The sequence below is a fragment of the Salarias fasciatus genome, chromosome 6, assembly GCF_902148845.1.
Source record: "Salarias fasciatus chromosome 6, fSalaFa1.1, whole genome shotgun sequence".
Taxonomy (NCBI): Eukaryota; Metazoa; Chordata; class Actinopteri; order Blenniiformes; family Blenniidae; genus Salarias; species Salarias fasciatus.
Genome location: NC_043750.1, coordinates 30,222,775 through 30,240,754, shown reverse-complemented (window position 1 = coordinate 30,240,754; position 17,980 = coordinate 30,222,775). Strand labels below are relative to the sequence as shown.

Below are 17,980 nucleotides of genomic sequence, written 5' to 3'. Positions count from 1 at the left end.
CCCTGCAGTGAGGTTTACGTTTTCATCATTAGTTTGAATTCATATTTCATCATTTTTCTCTTTATCTTTGTGAAGATTTTTTCCCTGTTGTGTTGTTTTGTCGATTTCAGGATTTTTAAACACTTGCCATTCAATAATGATAATCTACCTTTGAGAAAGATTTTATCACATGATTTTTTAGAAATAATTTAAATTAACTTTGAAAGTGATATGTCTCTGAGCCTGCTGAACAAACATCAAATTATGTTTTGGTAAAAGTCACGGTGTGTCTGATTTCCCTCGGAGCAGTGAAAACATTCTGACTGGAGCTGATAAGATGCAACAGAGGTTCACATTGTCTGTTTACTGTTACTGACAGACTGTTCCTGCTGCGTGTGACCATGAGAGTGACGACAAATCTTCATCTCCTCCATCCTCTCCTCCTCTTCCTCCTCCTCCATCTCCATCTCTGTGGATTCTGCTGCTCTGCTTTGCCTCCGCCAGCCTTCTCCACCAGGTAACCTGCTCACCTGCAGCAACAGCCAGAGACAGCAGTCTTTACAGAGTGTTTTTAGCATGTGCTTACAGTATGTTTACAATGTTTATGTAGTGATTACACTGTGTTTACAGTATGTGTACAGTGTTTACATTGTGTTCAGAGGACTTACAGTATGTTTATAGTATGTTTGCATCATATTTACAGTGTTTACAGTATATTTACAATGTGATCACTGTGTTTACAGTGTTTACATTGTGTACAGTACGTTCACAGAATGTATACAGATTGCTCACAGTATGTTCGCCTCATATTTACTTGTTTACAGTATCATTTCAATATGACCTCAGTGTATTTCCATTGTTTACATTATGTTTACAGTTTACAGAGTCTTCACAAATCGTTACAGTTTGTTTACGGTATATTCACAAAGTGTTTACAAAGTGATCACAGCATGCTCAGCATTCAGTAGAGTGTGTACATTATGGCTACAGCATGTTTATGGTGCATTTACAGTGTGTTTATCATATGTTTACAGTTACTGTCCAGGGTGTTCACAGTGTTTACTCCATATTTCCATCATCCTAATCAAATGAACTACCTCAGCTGGCTCCTCTCCATATGAAGGAGTAGGGACTTCGCCTTTGAGTCTCTCCCTGAGGACTGAACTCCTCATTCTAACACAGAGAGCGAGGCCCGCCACCCTGTGGACAGAACCCATTTCAGCCGCTTAAATCCACAATCTCTTTGTTTCGGTCATGACCAAAGGTTCACGACCAAAGGTGAAGGTGGGGATATTGACCGACCGGTGAGAGCAGAGGGCTTTGCTAGTTTACACTCCTCTTCACCACAACAGTCTGGTAGAGGGACTGCATTGCTGCAGCCGCCTGTCCGAAAATTCCTGCACTGTGGCCTTGTTGTGGCGGAAGCCGTTGACTGGCAGAGAGTGATTCAGAGCTCTGCCGTCTTGAGCACATGCTCCTGGAAGAGCGGTCTGGTTGACAGGTCTGGAGTAAAAGCCCAGAGAAACACAAACAAGCATGTGCCCATGCATTATTATTATTATCGATATTATTATCATCACTAACTGTAGATGTTTCCTTACAGATCTCAGACAGACGAGAGTCACTGGGACCAGGATGACCTGAAAATTATCCACGATTTAACTCGGTAAACTTTCCATTTCTAGAAAACACCGAAACTTTTGTCAGTTCATATTTTTCACTCCATATCAGAACTGAAAGAACGTCAGACTGCATGCTAATAAAATAAAGACAGATTTAAGTTTCTTTGTCATCATATTATCGAGATTAAAACCGTCTGAGATTTTGCAGGGGAAAGATGGAGCTGGTGGATGTGGTCTCCTTTAAACTGCCTCGGATGTCGGTCCGGCTTAGTGATGTATCATGATAAAGTTTTATTTGCGTCCTGACCTTCTGACTCAGAGCTCCAGCACATGATTTGCCCCTCAGGTTCGATTCCTGCCTTTCAGTCCGCTGTCACACTGAGTGTAAATCACTGCTGTGTTCTGCAGTCAGTCTGCTTCACGTCAGAAAAACACAACACACAAGATGCTCCTTTAAAGTCAGGCTATTCAGAACAGGATTCACTATGCATTTTTATCCAATGTGCATCATACAAGCTTGTTTATTAGCATTCAGCTGGAGAAGGTCAGAGGTCAGAGGAAGAGAGGAAAATATTTTATGTTAAGCAGAGATACAAGTTGAAAAACCAGCTGAACAATTTACATCAAGCCAAATGTTTGCATTTTTTTAAGTTTGAAATTACATACTAATTCAAATTATTTAGACTTCAGAAAAGGAATACATTTGCTCCTCAAACCTTTTAACAGTCGATTGTTTGAAGAAGTCCATTGTCTGAGACAGTGGAGTGGAGCCAGAGTGGGGGCAAGGGGGCGGTCGCCCCAGGGCCCACAAGGTCATAGGACCCAGTTTCATGTGATGTGTTCACATTTAATCGTAAATTAATTATTATAATAAAATGTACAGTGTGTGTGAGAAGGTATGGAGGGAAGTTAAACAGTATGCTAAACACTATTCTAGCCGCTAGCGGTACTACCCAAAACCTAACATCGGAGCAACTGGTGAGTCAGTGAAACCTTCAAAAATATTATCTTTATCAGAATGCTGTGGTCTTAAACACCTGCTGACTATTTGAATGTGCCTTGTGTTGCTCTCAATTATAAGAGACCACCGAGTCTATTTTTTTCTAATATACGTGAATTCCAAAAGATATAGATAGCTGTGTCTATATCTAGCTGAATAGATTGTGTAATTTTAGACCAGCTGTGTTCGTTTTATACTTAAGCTGTATCAAAAAGGTACAGATGTAGCCCGTGACTTTTTATTTGAGCTTTCAGCACCATGGACAGCGGACGCTCTGAGATTGACACCTATCAGGCCGCATTCGTGTGTATGTGTGTGTGCGTGTGTGTGCGTGCTTATGTGTATTTGTTCTTCAGAACAAGTTTGTGAACTGGTTTGTGACTTTATTCTGCTTTCTGAGGCATATAGGTTTGCTTGGCTCAATAAAAGTGAGCATTAGTGTGTTGTTTGATTGTAGGATGAGGGATTGTTTGAATGGTAAAATTACTATCTTAAGGGCCCGAGAATGCTCCGCCCCCTCTGTACTGAGACCCACTCCGCCTCTGAGTCCACTGTATAGGTCTGTCCAGTTTCGTTATATTAGAGGATTTCCCTTTCTGAGCTTGCATTCTGGAGGATTTCATTATTTAAAAACATGCATTGTGCAAAACAATACAAAGTCTGAAGCAATCCACAGCATGAGGCAGTAGCGTGTCTGGTAAAACTGTCCTACACACACCACTACCCATCTGAGGAAGTTTAATGTCAATGAATTCACTGCTTAGGTATTTTTCTCAGATTATATACGACTGTCTATTTACTGATTACTCGTGTCCAAGGAAGCTTAATGTCCACGGCAGTGTCCAATATAATCCAGGGGTAATCCACCGTCTCAGACCGTCCATATAGCGTAGTTGTCAAAGGTCGAAGGTAAGCCATTGTCTGAGACAGCTCATGGTCGGTTGAACTGTAATCCTCAGTCTGAGGTAGAAGACAGTGCTATCCTGTCAGAAAGAAGCTGTTTGTGTCAGTCCATTGTCTGAGGCAGGCTCTGTCTGAAGCCAGTCGTCCTTTACTGATAATTTTTGAATGTGTAAATTATTTTAATGAAACATGTTATCTCACCAGGTTTGTGCTGGTTTTTGTGGTTTGAGATGTGACTGGAAAAATCCGCAGGAAGCTTTAATTGAAAGACGGGTTAAAGTATGAGTAGAATAAATCCTTCCTGTTGTTCTGCGCTCTCAGATTGACTCGACACGCAGACGGACTGTTCACCAGTGGCTACAGTCGTCTCCTGAGTCAGATGACAGCCAAAGATTATCTGGACTCCCTGATCACCAAACGACTCCAGTACGACAATGATAAGTATCTCCTCAAATAACTGATCCAAAATACAAACAAAAAAACCCAGAAATACATCAAGTATTTTCTCTTTGTGAGGGAGAGAGTGATTGGATGAGCTGTTAAAATGCACAGATGTGTTCACAATAGACCCAAATCTGCCTGATTTAAGCCAACTGAAAAAGGCCAAAAATAAATAAAATTAGGTGTAAATAAAGATATGTAAGTGTTCATAGGAGAAAGTGATATATTGCTATACCTCCTGGTTAATAGTAGAAAGCTGTTTTTGGCTTTAATTTTCTGTCAGAAGAAAACAAGCTCAGAAATGTTGGCATTCACAGCTGTTCTACAGATGTGAGGAGGGGAACAATGTATGGAATAAAGCGAAATCACATTATCTCTGTCTTTTGTTGTTGATGTTGTTTTTACCCCTTTACTTCTTTTCTCGCATTGATTTTTAGTCTTTGCATTATATTTTTGGTATTCACTGCTTCTCTGGAGATATGAGGAGGAGGAACAAGTCGACTAACTTGTCTCTAGGTCATCAAAGGGCAAGAAAGAATTTTCATGGCATAAAGTGGTTTTAGATTTACTTTATTGCACACTTCATTTGAGACGACACAGGGTCTTAATCTTAATAAACTAGGTCCTTGCTGTACTACAGAAGAAACTTTACGTGTTGATTTTCTTAATGAAGTAAACTGTGTTTAAGAGATGACTTTAACCATATAAAGCCCAGCAATTTAATATAACCACAGTGCTGCATGTTTTCTCTGTGCAGTGACGACAAGATAGAAGACCAATTTCCTGTCAAACGTCACTCTGACGCTGTCTTCACCAACAAGTACAGTCGCTTCAGGAAACAGATGGCAGCTAAGAAGTACCTGAGCTTTATCCTTCAGGGGAAGAGGAGGTACGGCATCCCGACAGACTGTCCCGAGTCAGATGAACCTGCCAAAACACCTGGGAGCTGCACAGATAGCAGGGTTTAGCTTTTGATTTGGAGCTAACAGCACAAGTTTCCATCATGTTACAGAGTTCGTTCATCACACTGATTCTTTAGCTGTTGGCTGACACACTAAACTCTTCATTCTTGAATATTAAGCGAACGGACGCTGCAGTGACATTGAGAAGTATTGAGTGTTGTGATCGAGATTGAAACATAAGTATGTGTCTGCAGTGCGGAGGATCCCGCCCTCACAGAGGTCTCCCTCGGCCCCGGCTCCACCTCGGCTCAGGCCCCTGAAGACGCCCGGATCCATGACATCATCAGCAAGCTGACTGTAGGTCGCATATGGATGATGTCACACATGTCAGATCATGCTCCACCATGTCACACTCATAACGATGACACACATGTGTCGTACCATGTTACACACATGCAACGCCATGTCACAACATGTCACACTCTCTCACACCTCACATGTCATGCGCATGTCACATGACGTGACTGTTTTTTCATTCCTTTCAGGCTCCGTGTCGTCGTCCTTACTGAAGATGTGTTGTTGTATCGGACGCCGATCTTTCACCGAAGACCTCTGATCTCGTCTCAGCTTAAAATGTTCTGTGTTGCTGTTCCTGTGACTGATGACGGTGTAACGTTGGATTTTATCCTTCCCTCATGTTGTGTTTGAATAAACTGATTCACAGCCAGGGCTGAATGATAATGATCAGTAAAGTTTCAAAGATTGAGATAGGTAAATGTAAGAGGAAATAGTTTTATTATTCGAAAATTTGTCAGGTTGACAAAACTGATAAAGAGCGTATTCTATCCTCTTGAGTCAGACAGAGGAGGACAGAGCATGAAAATATAGATATAGAGGGAAAAATGTATCCATAACAGCAGTTTGAAAGCACTTAGAATATTTAATGAAGTTGTAATGAAGATTGGTGAAAGGGATTATTCTCAGCAAGATCACCTTTGGAGAATGATGCAGCAACAAGCTGAAATCTATATATCTGTGAGGACTGGAAGCAGTAGTGCCCAATTTTTGCTGAGAGTCCCACCATACCGAACAAGGTAAGACTGCTGAGGGAGAATACAGAGGAGGTCAGTCTCGGGCTCGAATTAGGTAAAGTAATCGCCTCTGTCTTCATCCCTGGAATCCAACTGCTTGTGGAAATTCCTCACAGTCCAAAGTAGGAATGTATGGCCTCTGTTTATTGTAACAGGAACATTCAGCATAGCAGACACAAAATCACACACACACCCTCACACACAGGACTTGTGCAACCTGAGACTGAGGCAAAGAAGAATCACAATATTTTTTATCAAGGCCTGTCAGAGAAGCATGAATGAGAAGTTGACTAAATGTGATCATCTCTAACTTTGTGCTCCAGCTCTGGGTCTCACACACTTTCAAACCTCTTGTGCGACTGAGACAGAGCAACACCCAGTGGACAAATGACACACAGCAGCATCAGTGACTGTAAATCTCCAGCTACTGCCAGATTCGAATGGGCCTGGAGTTTTTATCTCCCTGACTGGAACTTAATTCACGCCAATCAGTGCAGGTGACTGGAAGTGAAACGACACCTGCACCGCTTCCTGCTGCGTGTTGTTCTGATCTGCTATCTGCTCTCGTCATGACACACAAAGTCCACCCAGTCACTGATATCACAGGTCAAAGGTCAGCAGAAGTGATTCTGCTGAGATGGCAGAGGGAGGGGAGGATCCGAGAGAGGAGAGAGGAGAGGGTGCGAGAGAGGAGGCCAGACAGCGTGACGGAGGGAGGAAGAGTCAGCCGGGGAAAACGTCGAAGTCGCCACTCAATACCAGCCGATAAGCAGACCTGAGAGGTAGGAGAACGACTGAGAGGAAAGCCTGCTGCTGTCTCACGACTCAACAAACACACCACACACACTGCACAGGACTCACTTCCTCCGGGATGTCTGAACGCACCATGTTGCTCAATCTCTGTCATCTGGTTTGTTTTGGCTCAATCAGCAGATTTCTCTTTCACTGTCGTCTCTTAATGAGAAATCTTGAAAACACAGCGACGATCTCCAGTAATGGTCTCATTTTATCTTCTAAGCTCTGTCAACACAGTTGGCGTGCTCATTTAAAGCTGCTGCTGTCTTCACTTTCTGAGGGCAGGCATTAAAAAGCTGTTATGGTTTGTAGAAAGCTGTGATTAGACGAGCAGTCCCGCCGTCCCTGACGGAACCTGCTGCGGTAACACCGCCGGAGAGATGTTCAGGACAGTAAGTCAGTCTTCATTAAAAGCCCGATTGCCCTTGAACACACCACCCTGTGCTCTCCCTATAAAAAGACCTTTGGTTAAAACATACACAGTCTGAGTGACCTTCAACACACTGTAGTTGTGGGAATAACCTCAGGAAGCTTCCGTTCTGAGTTAGTTCACATTTTATACAAATTAAAAACTTTAATTTTATAGAATATTCTACTCTGACAAGCTATAAAATACATCATGGCAAAAGGTTTTTCAGCCTGAAAGAGTTCTATATGTTTCATTATATTTCAGTGTTAGTCCTTAAAATCCACAGAAATTCACAGACTCCATCTGGACCCCACAGATCCACACCACTCCTCTGGTCCTCACATCTCCTGGTCCTCAGGTCTTCCTGTCTTCAGGCCCTTCAGACTACAGAGCAAAATGTCTGTCAGTTCACCAAAAGACAAGTGAGTCCAAACAAGTGTTTACTGATTTAAGACCTGTGTGACTTATAGATGTAACTTGTGAGAGTAACACACTCACACACACTTTGTCCTGCTCTCAGGTATCTGGCCGTCTGGTTGATCTTCTTCATGCTCGGTTTGGGGACGTTGCTTCCATGGAACTTCTTCATGACGGCCACGGCGGTATGACATCACTTCCTGTTTTGTGACCCTATTTTATCAAATTGTCAAAATTCTAAACAACCGTGTTTTTCACCCAATGAGTCAAATTCCTTGACTGTGATGCACAAACTTGGCCATTAAAGCTGATTCTGATTCTGATACAGTGGATTGAAATGTATAATTTTCTCACGTGCTTTAGTGATTAATCAGTATTCTGTGGCTGTTATGTTGACTCATTTGCGAATAAGCACATAAAGTAATGTGTAAAGCATTACTTTTTTAAAAGTTCTTGAACTGTACACGATTACATTGATCTGATCTGATTGAGCCAATATGATAGATTACCCTTAAAACTGGGAGTACCAGTCCAGCAATAGATTTTTGCCTTTAGTGAGGAATGGGTAAAGACAAAATCTGAAAGTCAGGATCCCAAACTGAGACAACTTTTACTGATTAGTGTTGTGAAGAGTAAGGTGTAATATGTTACTTTTAACTACTGTTTGATTAAAAAATACTTTCAAGCAATGTGTACATTGTAATTCATTAGTTGTAACAAAGTCTGTGTGAGTGAATTACTTTAATGATTTATGATCTCTGAATTGGAATTACCCATAAGACATCAACATGAGGAGAGCAAATAAAATGATAGCTTGTGATAAGAAACGTGCAATCAATTCATTGAAAACTAAAGAGTTTATTATGAGTGATGAGTAATAGACTGTTGTTTTGTGGACTTTCACCTTCCCTCCTCCTCCAAAGTACTTCACTAGCCGTCTGAAGGATCCCTCATTGGTGGACCGCTCGGCCAATGAGACGGAAGCGGCGGGCGACTCTCGCAGCGTCCTGGAGGCCAAGTTCAACAACGTGATGACGCTGTGCGCCATGGTGCCGCTGCTGCTGTGCACCTGCCTCACCTCCTTCCTGCACTCGCTGTGAGTACCTCCCCGCCCGCTGCAGGCCCGCCCGGCTCCCCGGCCAACGCAGAACTCCTCCTTGCCGTCCAATCAGGATCCCCCAGCGCCTGCGTGTGATGGGCAGCCTGGCCGTCATCTTGCTGGTCTTCATCATCACCGTCGTCCTCATCAAAGTCCCCATGGAGCCACTGCCCTTCTTCTCCATCACCATGGTGAAGATTATCATCATCAACTGTGAGCTTGGCGCTGTTTGTTTATGACATTTTTGATGAAGGTGCCAGTGAGCTGGATGTAGACGATTGTTTGTTTGTTGTTGCAGCCTTTGGTGCGGTGCTGCAGGGCAGTCTGTTGGGATGGCCGGCCTGCTGCCAGCTTCCTACACCACTCCCATCATGAGTGGCCAAGGACTCGCCGGCCGTTTGCTGCCTTCGCCATGATCTGCGCCATCGCAAGTCTGAGCACTTTATCAATAAACATTCCATAAATGATGAATAAATAAAACAAAAGTAACTTCTTTCCCTTCCTTTCTTCCTTCTGTCCTTTCTCGCAGGCGGATCTGAAATTAACGATGCTGCATTTGGTTATTTTATCACTGCCTGTGGGGTCATTTTTCTCTCCATCCTTTCCTACGTCTTGCTGCCTAAACTGGTAACACACACACACAAACCTACACAGACATACACACAAACCACACACAAAAAAAAACCTGACGATGTATTTGTGTGTGTGCAGGAGTTTTCCAGTTTTACCAGCAGAGGAAGCAGAGGTCTGACGAGAACGCCGTCGGTTTTGATGCAGAAAGGTAAAAACAGATGAGGCAGGTGATTGGAGCAGACCTGTGCGAACACTGATGTTGTTTGTTGTTGTGTTCAGAGAGTAAAGACCAAGCAGATGATCAAACCAGACCACAGAAGGTGTCGGTGCTGAATATCTTTAAGAAGGTCGGAGACGTGCAGCAGCTTAGCAGATTCCAGCAGAAAACATACAAACTTTTTAAATGAGCAAAATTGAATGAAATGCAATCAACAGCAGACCAACAACAAACCTTATTTTCCACAACAAAATCAATACTATCGATCAAATGTATACATTTAAATCTATAACAATTCTAAACCGCTCACCTTAGACCTTCTTTCTGCGACCTTGGTGTGACCTTTGACCCTCAGATCTGGCTGCTGGCCTTTTCCGTCTGCTTCACCTTCATCGTCACCCTCGGCACTTTCCCGGCGTCACCGCGGACACACGCTCCTCGCTCGCTGATGGAGGCTCCTGGAGTGGGTGACTTTCTTCTTCTACTGACGTAGAGGTCGACGCGATCCACCTCTGGCTGTTTGCGATTGATTAACGGTTCCACCTGTGATCGGCAGAACAATACTTCATCCCTGTCAGCTGCTTCCTGCTCTTCAACATTTGTGACTGGAGGTGGGCGGAGCTTAACAGCATTCTTCATGTGGGTGAGTTTGATGAAAACAAACAAAAAAACAACAACAACAACAAAAATTGTGTGTAGCACTGTCCCTGGAGGTAGGGCCCGGCATCACAGTGTGATCCAGTTGGTCCATTTTGAGATCTCATTTTCACTCGTGTGGTGTTTGTGTTTGTGTTTTGTGCAGCCAAGTAAAGACAGTTGGATCCTCCCGGTGTTCATCTTGTGTCGTGTGGTCTTCGTTCGCTCTTCATGCTCTGCAACGTTCAGCCCCGCTTCTACCTGCCCGTCTACTTCCACCACGACGGCTTCTTCATCGCCTTCATCGTGCTCTTCGCCTTCAGCAATGGATACCTGGCCAGCCTGTGCATGTGCTACGGACCCAAAGTGAGTCAGCGAAGTCTTCCCGCTGACTCAGCATCTCACTTTTGACTCAACATCTCAGCGTGTCTACTGCCTGAGCATCTCACTGATTCGACTGTAACACACATGTCCTGTCCGGCTTAGAGAGGAAACATCTTGTGTTACAGCCGTGAACATGAAGAAGACAGAGGTTAAAATATGCGTTTCAATGAGGAGGAACTGATGAATGTGTGTTGTTTTACAGGAACGTTCTTCCTCATGAGGCTGAAACAGCTGGAGCGATCATGGCCTCTTCCTGTCTCTGGGCCTGGCTTTGGGAGCGGCTCTGTCTTTCTTCGTCAGAGTGTGGTCTGAACTAAAACAGCTAGTTAACTCATCTCTGGACCTGGAGCAATTATCACATCTGTCTGTTTATATTAATAATAATACATTTATTTATGTTCCTCATATTCCTTTTTTCATATGAGTGGTGTTCAGTGTGTTTCAGGCCTCCTCTGGGAGGCGCCAGAAAGCAACTTTAGCAGCAGTAATTCATATACTGCATATATGGATTTGGGGCAATTTTGGATGATGAATCCTGATGAGTGGAGTATAAAAGTGTAAATAATTTAATTAAAACACGTTTCATGATCATCGTGTGCGGAGACACATTCAAGGTTTCAATGGGGTTCAGTGCAAAATCGTAACCGTTACAACAGTTACACACCATGAGAGAAATATTTAATTGGCAGGGAGGAAAAGTTCAGCTTTTGTTGTGTAGAAATTAAAATGTCTGTTAACAATAACAATAACATTTCTTTGGTGAAAACACAATAGGAAGTCGCTGTTCTGCCAAAGGTTTACTTGGTGTGAGACAAAGTATGAGTGAATTCTCACAGTGTTCATAGAGAGTGATAGAGAGATAGAAGTGGACATCAGTTTTAAAATGTTTCCATTTCAATTCTTAACTTTTCTGAAATGAAAACAAAAAAACTGATGCGTTTTCACTTCAAACGTAGTCATGTAAACAGGGCCTAAAACTGATGACGTGTGAGCAGGTTGTTTTTAATAAAAATTTTGACCTTGTTCTTTCATTCTTTGTTGTTGTTTTAATGTTTTCTAACATGGTTTTGAGAAGGACTTTTACTTTATCAAGTACAGACAGGAAGTCCCCAGTGCCATGGTCTGAAGGCAGCAGTTTGTCTCACGTTCAAAGTAAAATCTCTTCTGGCTGCTCCTCGGTGCCTCGGCTGAGCCCAGCTGCTTTTATTTTAGCAGGCGGAGCAGGAGTGTTGAATATCAGGGTTAAAAATAAAGTGCACAGTTTGAGGGACATGTTTCTGTGTCTGCTTTTCTTCTGTCTCCTCCACGGCCTCATGGCTCAAAACAAACTGACTTCAGTGGACTTTGAGATATTTGGAATGTGCAGGGTAGGTCACATGACCGTATGAATGCCTGTGTGTGTGTGTGTGTGTGTGTGTGTGTGTGTGTGGTGTGTGTGTGTGGTGTGTGTGTGTGTGTGTGTGTGTGGTGTGTTGTGCGTGCGTGTGTGTGTGTGTGGTCGCATTAAAACAGGTGCAATCAGTGTGGACTGTCCTATTTATGAATGAGATCTGATCTTGCATTTGTTCTGTCCAGGTGTTTGCTTCAGGATGGTGAGTTTCTCTCTCTCACACACACACACACGTTTGGTTTTTTGGTTTTTTCATACTATAAGTGCAGATTCACTGATAAAACTTGAACTCTTCAGTGAGCTCTTCCTGGTTGGAAATTTTCCTCTGTGTGTGTGTGTGTGTGTGTGTGTGTGTGCGTGTGTGTGTGTCAGTACACAGAAGACCAGGGTCGCAGCCTGGGAGTGAGCGGCTGGGTGAAGAAACCCGGCAGGGCACTGTGGTGGGTCAGATCCAGGGACCTGAGGATCAGGTGAAGGAGATGTGAGTCTGACTCTGACGCTGTCACCAACGATCCACGGTACAGGAAACACCCCTGATGGACGCTTATGGTCAACCGAGAGTGAATAACACAATTAAAAATAAAAAAATAAAAAATAAAAATGATAAAATACTAAAGTGGCAAAAACAAGATCGAACTGATATTAGAAAGCAGATCAAACCACATTTAAAACACATCAAAAATCACACAGTGATAACCCTTAAATTAATATATTATCACCAATATTAAGATACTACTGTGACAAAAAGAAGCATCAAATTGACATGAAACAGAAATACAGTGAATCATAGCAATGGCAGTCATCAGGAGGAGGAAAGCACAGAAAATAAAAACACAATAATATAAGATGCATAAACTAAAATCACAAGTAAAGTAAATTAAAACATTTAATACCCAACAAACCTCTCTGAAATGAAGCACAATAAAAATCTTCAAACAGGCTTAAAATATAAAAAGCACAAATGCTCTGTGAAGAGGCTGAAGCGGGGAAAACAAAGTGTAAAAAAGTAAGTGTTGGTGTCTGTCATTGTTCTTCTTGTGTTCATCAGGAAGTTCTGGCTGAAGAACGTGGGAAGCCCGAGCTCTCGTATCGACCGAGCGGTTTTCTCCAATGAGAGAGACATCCCCAAATGGAGCTGCAAGGCTTTTGTACCCGCTACTGAGCACGCTAACCCATGCTAACACACGCTAATCTTTCTCCAAGGTAATAACATGTTGTTCACCTTTAACCTGAAGTTGGACTCTCTGCTCCTCAGAACACAATAAAACTTTTATGTTTCACCTTCATTCTTTCTATTTTGAGTCCGCAGTCCGCCTGGGAGCATGCGCTCTCTGCCTCTCATGCTATATTTTCAGCTAATGACGGTAGCCTACGCATTTCACACATGCGCGCCAATCCATGCAAATGGACACTTGACACTGGACACTTGCATCACAGCTGAAAGAAATTTTAAGGTGGGGCGTTTCACCATTCTTCAGTATCAGTCAACTTTAATTCGCCCCAAGCCTCAGCCATTTAAACAGCACTGGTTGGTTTGATTTCATGTCATCATTTATATTTTTAAACACTGATTGGTGGAAATCTTTACTAAGACCCGCCTCCTCGGGGCAACTTTTCCGGAGCCCCAAGCTGTTTACGTGCTGTTTTATTGCAGAAAATTAATTGAAAACAAAGCACGTACATTGTTAATGTATTATTATTTAGTATAGAGGTTATTTTGCTCTGTTTTTCTGGAATCACACTAGCGCCCTCTTTTGACAGCGATCACAGAGATAGTTCTGCTTCGGTCAACAGGCCTTCTCATCCCTGCTGACAGAGTTTGCTATCTCCATCCACAATTCTTTGCCATCTGGATGTTTTTTTTTAAGTTCTTCTGACCTGGATTATAACGATGGGTTGCCACCTCATGGTTCATGGAGTCACTCTTCAAAGTTGGCGTCCAGCTTTGTTAATTTGCTGTGGCGCTGATGTCCGTGAAGGGATCTACACGGACCCTGGCGGACAGTGTTTGATGGCGATTCATGTGTCACAGGGACCTGTAGCGGAGACAGAAGGGGCAAAGGGGCGGTCGCCCCAGGGCTCACAAGGTCATAGGGCCCCGTTTCATGTGGTGTGTTCACATTTACTTGTAAATAAATATTATGATAAAATGTGCAGTGCGTGCGAGAAGGTATATGCATATGATTGTAGGCTCCAATTTGTCAATTCTTGCATTACGACTGTCCATGAATGCATCAGAGCTGTAAGCCAGCGCTGATTGGCTGGTGGCATTAATGAGTTTTTCTTTGCACTTGATCTGAACTCTTTGGAGGGAAGTTAAACAGTATGCTAAACACTATGCTAGCCGCTAGCGGTACTACCCAAAACCTAACATCGGAGCCACTGGTGAGTCAGTGAAACCTTCAAAATATTATCTTTATCAGAATGCTGTGGTTCTTAACACCTGCTATTTGAATGTGCCTTGTGTTGCTCTCAACTAATAGAGACCGCCGAGTCTATTTTTTTCTAATATACGTGAATTCTGATATAGATAGCTGTGTCTATATCTATCTGAATAGATTGTGTAATTTTAGACCAGCTGCGTTCATTTATATTTGATACAGATTTCGCCAGTGAGTTTTTATCTGAGTTTTCAGCACCATGGACAGCGGACGCTCTGAGATGACACCTGTCAGGCTGAATTTGTGTGTGTGAGTGTGTGTGTGTTTGCATGCGTGCGTATGTGTATTTGTTCTTCAGAACAAGTTTGTGAACTGGTTTTTTGACTTTATTCTGCTTTCTGAGGCATATAGGTTTGCTTGGCTCAATAAAAGTGAGCTTAGTGTGTTGTTTGATGGTAGCATGAGGTATTGTTGAACGGTTAAAAATTACTATCATAAGGGCCCGTCGAGATGCTCCGCCCCCTCTGTACTGAGACCCACGCTCCACCTCTTACAGGGACCAATGCGGACCGCACATGCACATGAACATATGGGGCATGAACAAGCTTAAGCACCTAAGGAACTTTCAGTTTTCGTTGATTTTGGCGGCGCCAGTGGACAAAAGCGGTAGTGTTTCGCCTGAAGGAATACTACAGTTCCCATGAGGACTAGCGCGTGGTGTCGTAAAATGCTGCTCCCGGTGGCATGCTGTCGGACTGAACTCGCCTTCATTTGTTTCCAGTGGCTGTGTGAAGGATGGATAGCGACGAGGTAATGAATCTAATGGTGGCTAAACAATGTTATATCATGATGTGACGCATGCCGTAAAGCAGTCCGCACATTTGGAGTTTTTTAGTGTGCAGGGTTCCTACCACCCTCCTCACAGCTGCTCAGTCCAAGTGAAAGCAATACTGACACCCCTCAGCCCGTGACAGAGGGGTCATTCAACTAGTTGTAAGTCGATGTATCATCACATAAGATATTAAAATGTTTTATTAAAGGTGCTGTGGCAGGATTCCACATCTCCACCATTTGCTTAGGGTTACCTAAGCAAGATGGCGATTTTGAAACCCAGCACAGCCAATCCTGTCCTGTTTCTCTGACATCACGCCCTTACGCAAGTTAAGCCCCTCCCACAAGAACGTGCGATGAACGCCCCCGACCAATCATGGTTAGAGCCTCATGGGCTCTTCTGATTGGTCAAAGATACCTGGAGCTGTCGAGATTCTTTTTCAGCTCAGAACTAGAGACAGATGGAAACGCCTGCACCCTCGTGGTAGTGCAATTATACTACACTCCTAAGGATTATCAATGGATACTCTAACATTTAATCCAAAGAAAACACAGAAAAATTTCATTGACTAGCAAAAGGCCTGCCTACAGCACCTTTAAGGTTGAAAAGTTCCTTAGTGTCAGTTTAACCCCAGACCAAGTCAAGACAAGACCTAGACCAGAGCATCCCAAGACCAAGAGTTTAAGAGGCCAAGATCCAAGACCTAGACCAGAGCAACACCACATGCATGTGCATTACTTCACTGAGAGTCTGTAAATCAAAAGCCATTTTATCCTTTTAAAATAAATTTTAAAACCTTTTTAAAACTTCAGAAACCTGCATGTAGTTTAGACAAATTTACCCAAACTGTTGCTTCATAAATGAGAAAGCTAGAAACAAGAAGACTTCAAGTTTCATTAGTCATTAGCTGTTTTAAAAAATTTAAAGGGCTAATACGTAAGACATTTTTTATAAAATCAATTAAAATTATTCCCATTTGAACTTAAACTGTCTGAACTCACTTAAAGTCTCCCAAAAACTGGCAACCTGTGCCACAGGTGGAGGGGGAGGAGGGGAGTGTTATGTGACATAATATTATTTATTGCACCTTTAAATATTTCAGTTATGTTTTACATTTTTTGCTTTGTTTGCCATGTTTAATAACTACATACACACACACATATATATGTGTGTGTGTGTTTGTATTGTTTTTACTATTTAGTTTTATCAATTTAAGCAGATTTACTGTACTGTAGCGTCGGTGCAGGTGAAACAATTGAATGGTTTGAAATTTCACAAGTCTAACTGTTTTCCTTATAGTTTTGTGACAGCTTCGTGGAGTCATCAGAGGGGCTGCAGGCTGCAGGCTTCAAATCGCTGATTTGAACAGTCTGATTAGAATAAAAAAGAAATTCTGTTAATTTTTCTTTTAATTCCAAGTAAAAATACAAATTATTCTTCTTTACAACAGTACAACAGCAGCAGAGAAGGTGAATGAATGAGTGAGTCTGCGGGTTTCTCCCCACTCTATCAGAATCGCTCCTCTCCACTGTGCTGCTTCTCAGGACCTGCTGTGGATTTCCCCTGTGAAAGCTTCATGTGGTCAATGTGCTGTAATCAGCAGAGGCCACCACCAGGGGGCACCAACCACAGTCAGTGGGCATCTGAAGTGGTCCAGCAGTCATGGAAGAACCAGAACAGTGTCTGGATTATCAGGTGAGTCCTACCTGAGACCATTTCTTTGGTGCTTTTTATCTTTATTTTACATGTAACTTCAGCTGAAGTGAATGAGTGAATCAGCCTGACGGACCCACACAGTGCTGATAGCTCAACTAATGCTAATGCTAAAGTAATACTGCTATGGTAGCAATATTACAAGACATTACAAGACATTAAAACTCACTTTAAGAAGTGTTGTTACTTTTTTTTATCTATCTATCTGTGATTGAGTGGATTTAGGAATATTCTGCTCTCCATCCCACATGAACTATACAAGCATCAGCCTTCTTTTAAAACCAAAGATCCCACACTCCCATCTAGATATAATGCAATATTACTAATCAAGGCAGAGCTCAAAATTATCAGTAAAGCCAGAAAACAGAAGCCAGTTCTACTGAGTATCTTCCTGCAACTTCAATACAGACAAGTCTTTCTCTTCAATTTACTATTGAGTTCAGAAAAAGTCATTACATTGAGTGAACATTCATCATTGATAACTCTACATTGCATTTAGTTCATGATTAGACACAATTGGCTTTTTGAAGGAGGTGAATGAGTCTGACTTTGTTTTCTCTTATTGTATAGACATTGATCAGTTTTCACCATTTTTCCTCACAGCCTCTGTTTTCAGATCACTTCCTGATTTGGTTTGAATTTACATGAACTCACTTTAGAGCACCTGGGAAGAAATTACATTGTAGAAGATGTCTGTCAAACAATGCTGTGACTAAAGGTAAGGAAGTAATCCATCAACGTTCGCTCCAATTACCACAGTACCATTTGTGGATCTGATGGAATGCGTATTGATTTTATTGTAGATGTTACAGCCGCCTCACTTCACTCCACCCTTGATTTTATTGCCTCTATGAAGATAAAAGCAACAGCTCAGAGGAGGTTAGCCAGCAAGAAGCCAGCATGAAAACAAGAGACGAAATGTCATCTAACTCAATTATAAGTATTGGAAAGATAGACTGTCAATCTTTAAAAAGTCTTTCACACAATTTCGACGACACTATTCCTCCTTATTAGAAGAAAAGAACCCCAGGTTTCTCTTCAGCGCTTTAGCCAGGCTGTCTCAGCTCTATCACACTTCATATGTCTTTTAATTTGAGTTTGAGCAAACTTCTTAAACACGAAAATTCCATCTATTAGAGATAAAAACGAAGGCACACTCCCCACAGCTATCACAAACCCATCAACTGCATCTCCAG

General features: G+C 42.4%; 2 pseudogenes; both read left to right on the top strand.

Moving 5' to 3' along the window:
- The first annotated feature begins 6,668 nt into the window (after window positions 1-6,668).
- Window positions 6,669-10,947, top strand: LOC115389817 (equilibrative nucleoside transporter 1-like; annotated as a pseudogene).
- Window positions 10,948-11,781: 834 nt separating this feature from the next.
- Window positions 11,782-13,020, top strand: LOC115389816 (acylphosphatase-2-like; annotated as a pseudogene).
- Window positions 13,021-17,980: the final 4,960 nt, after the last annotated feature.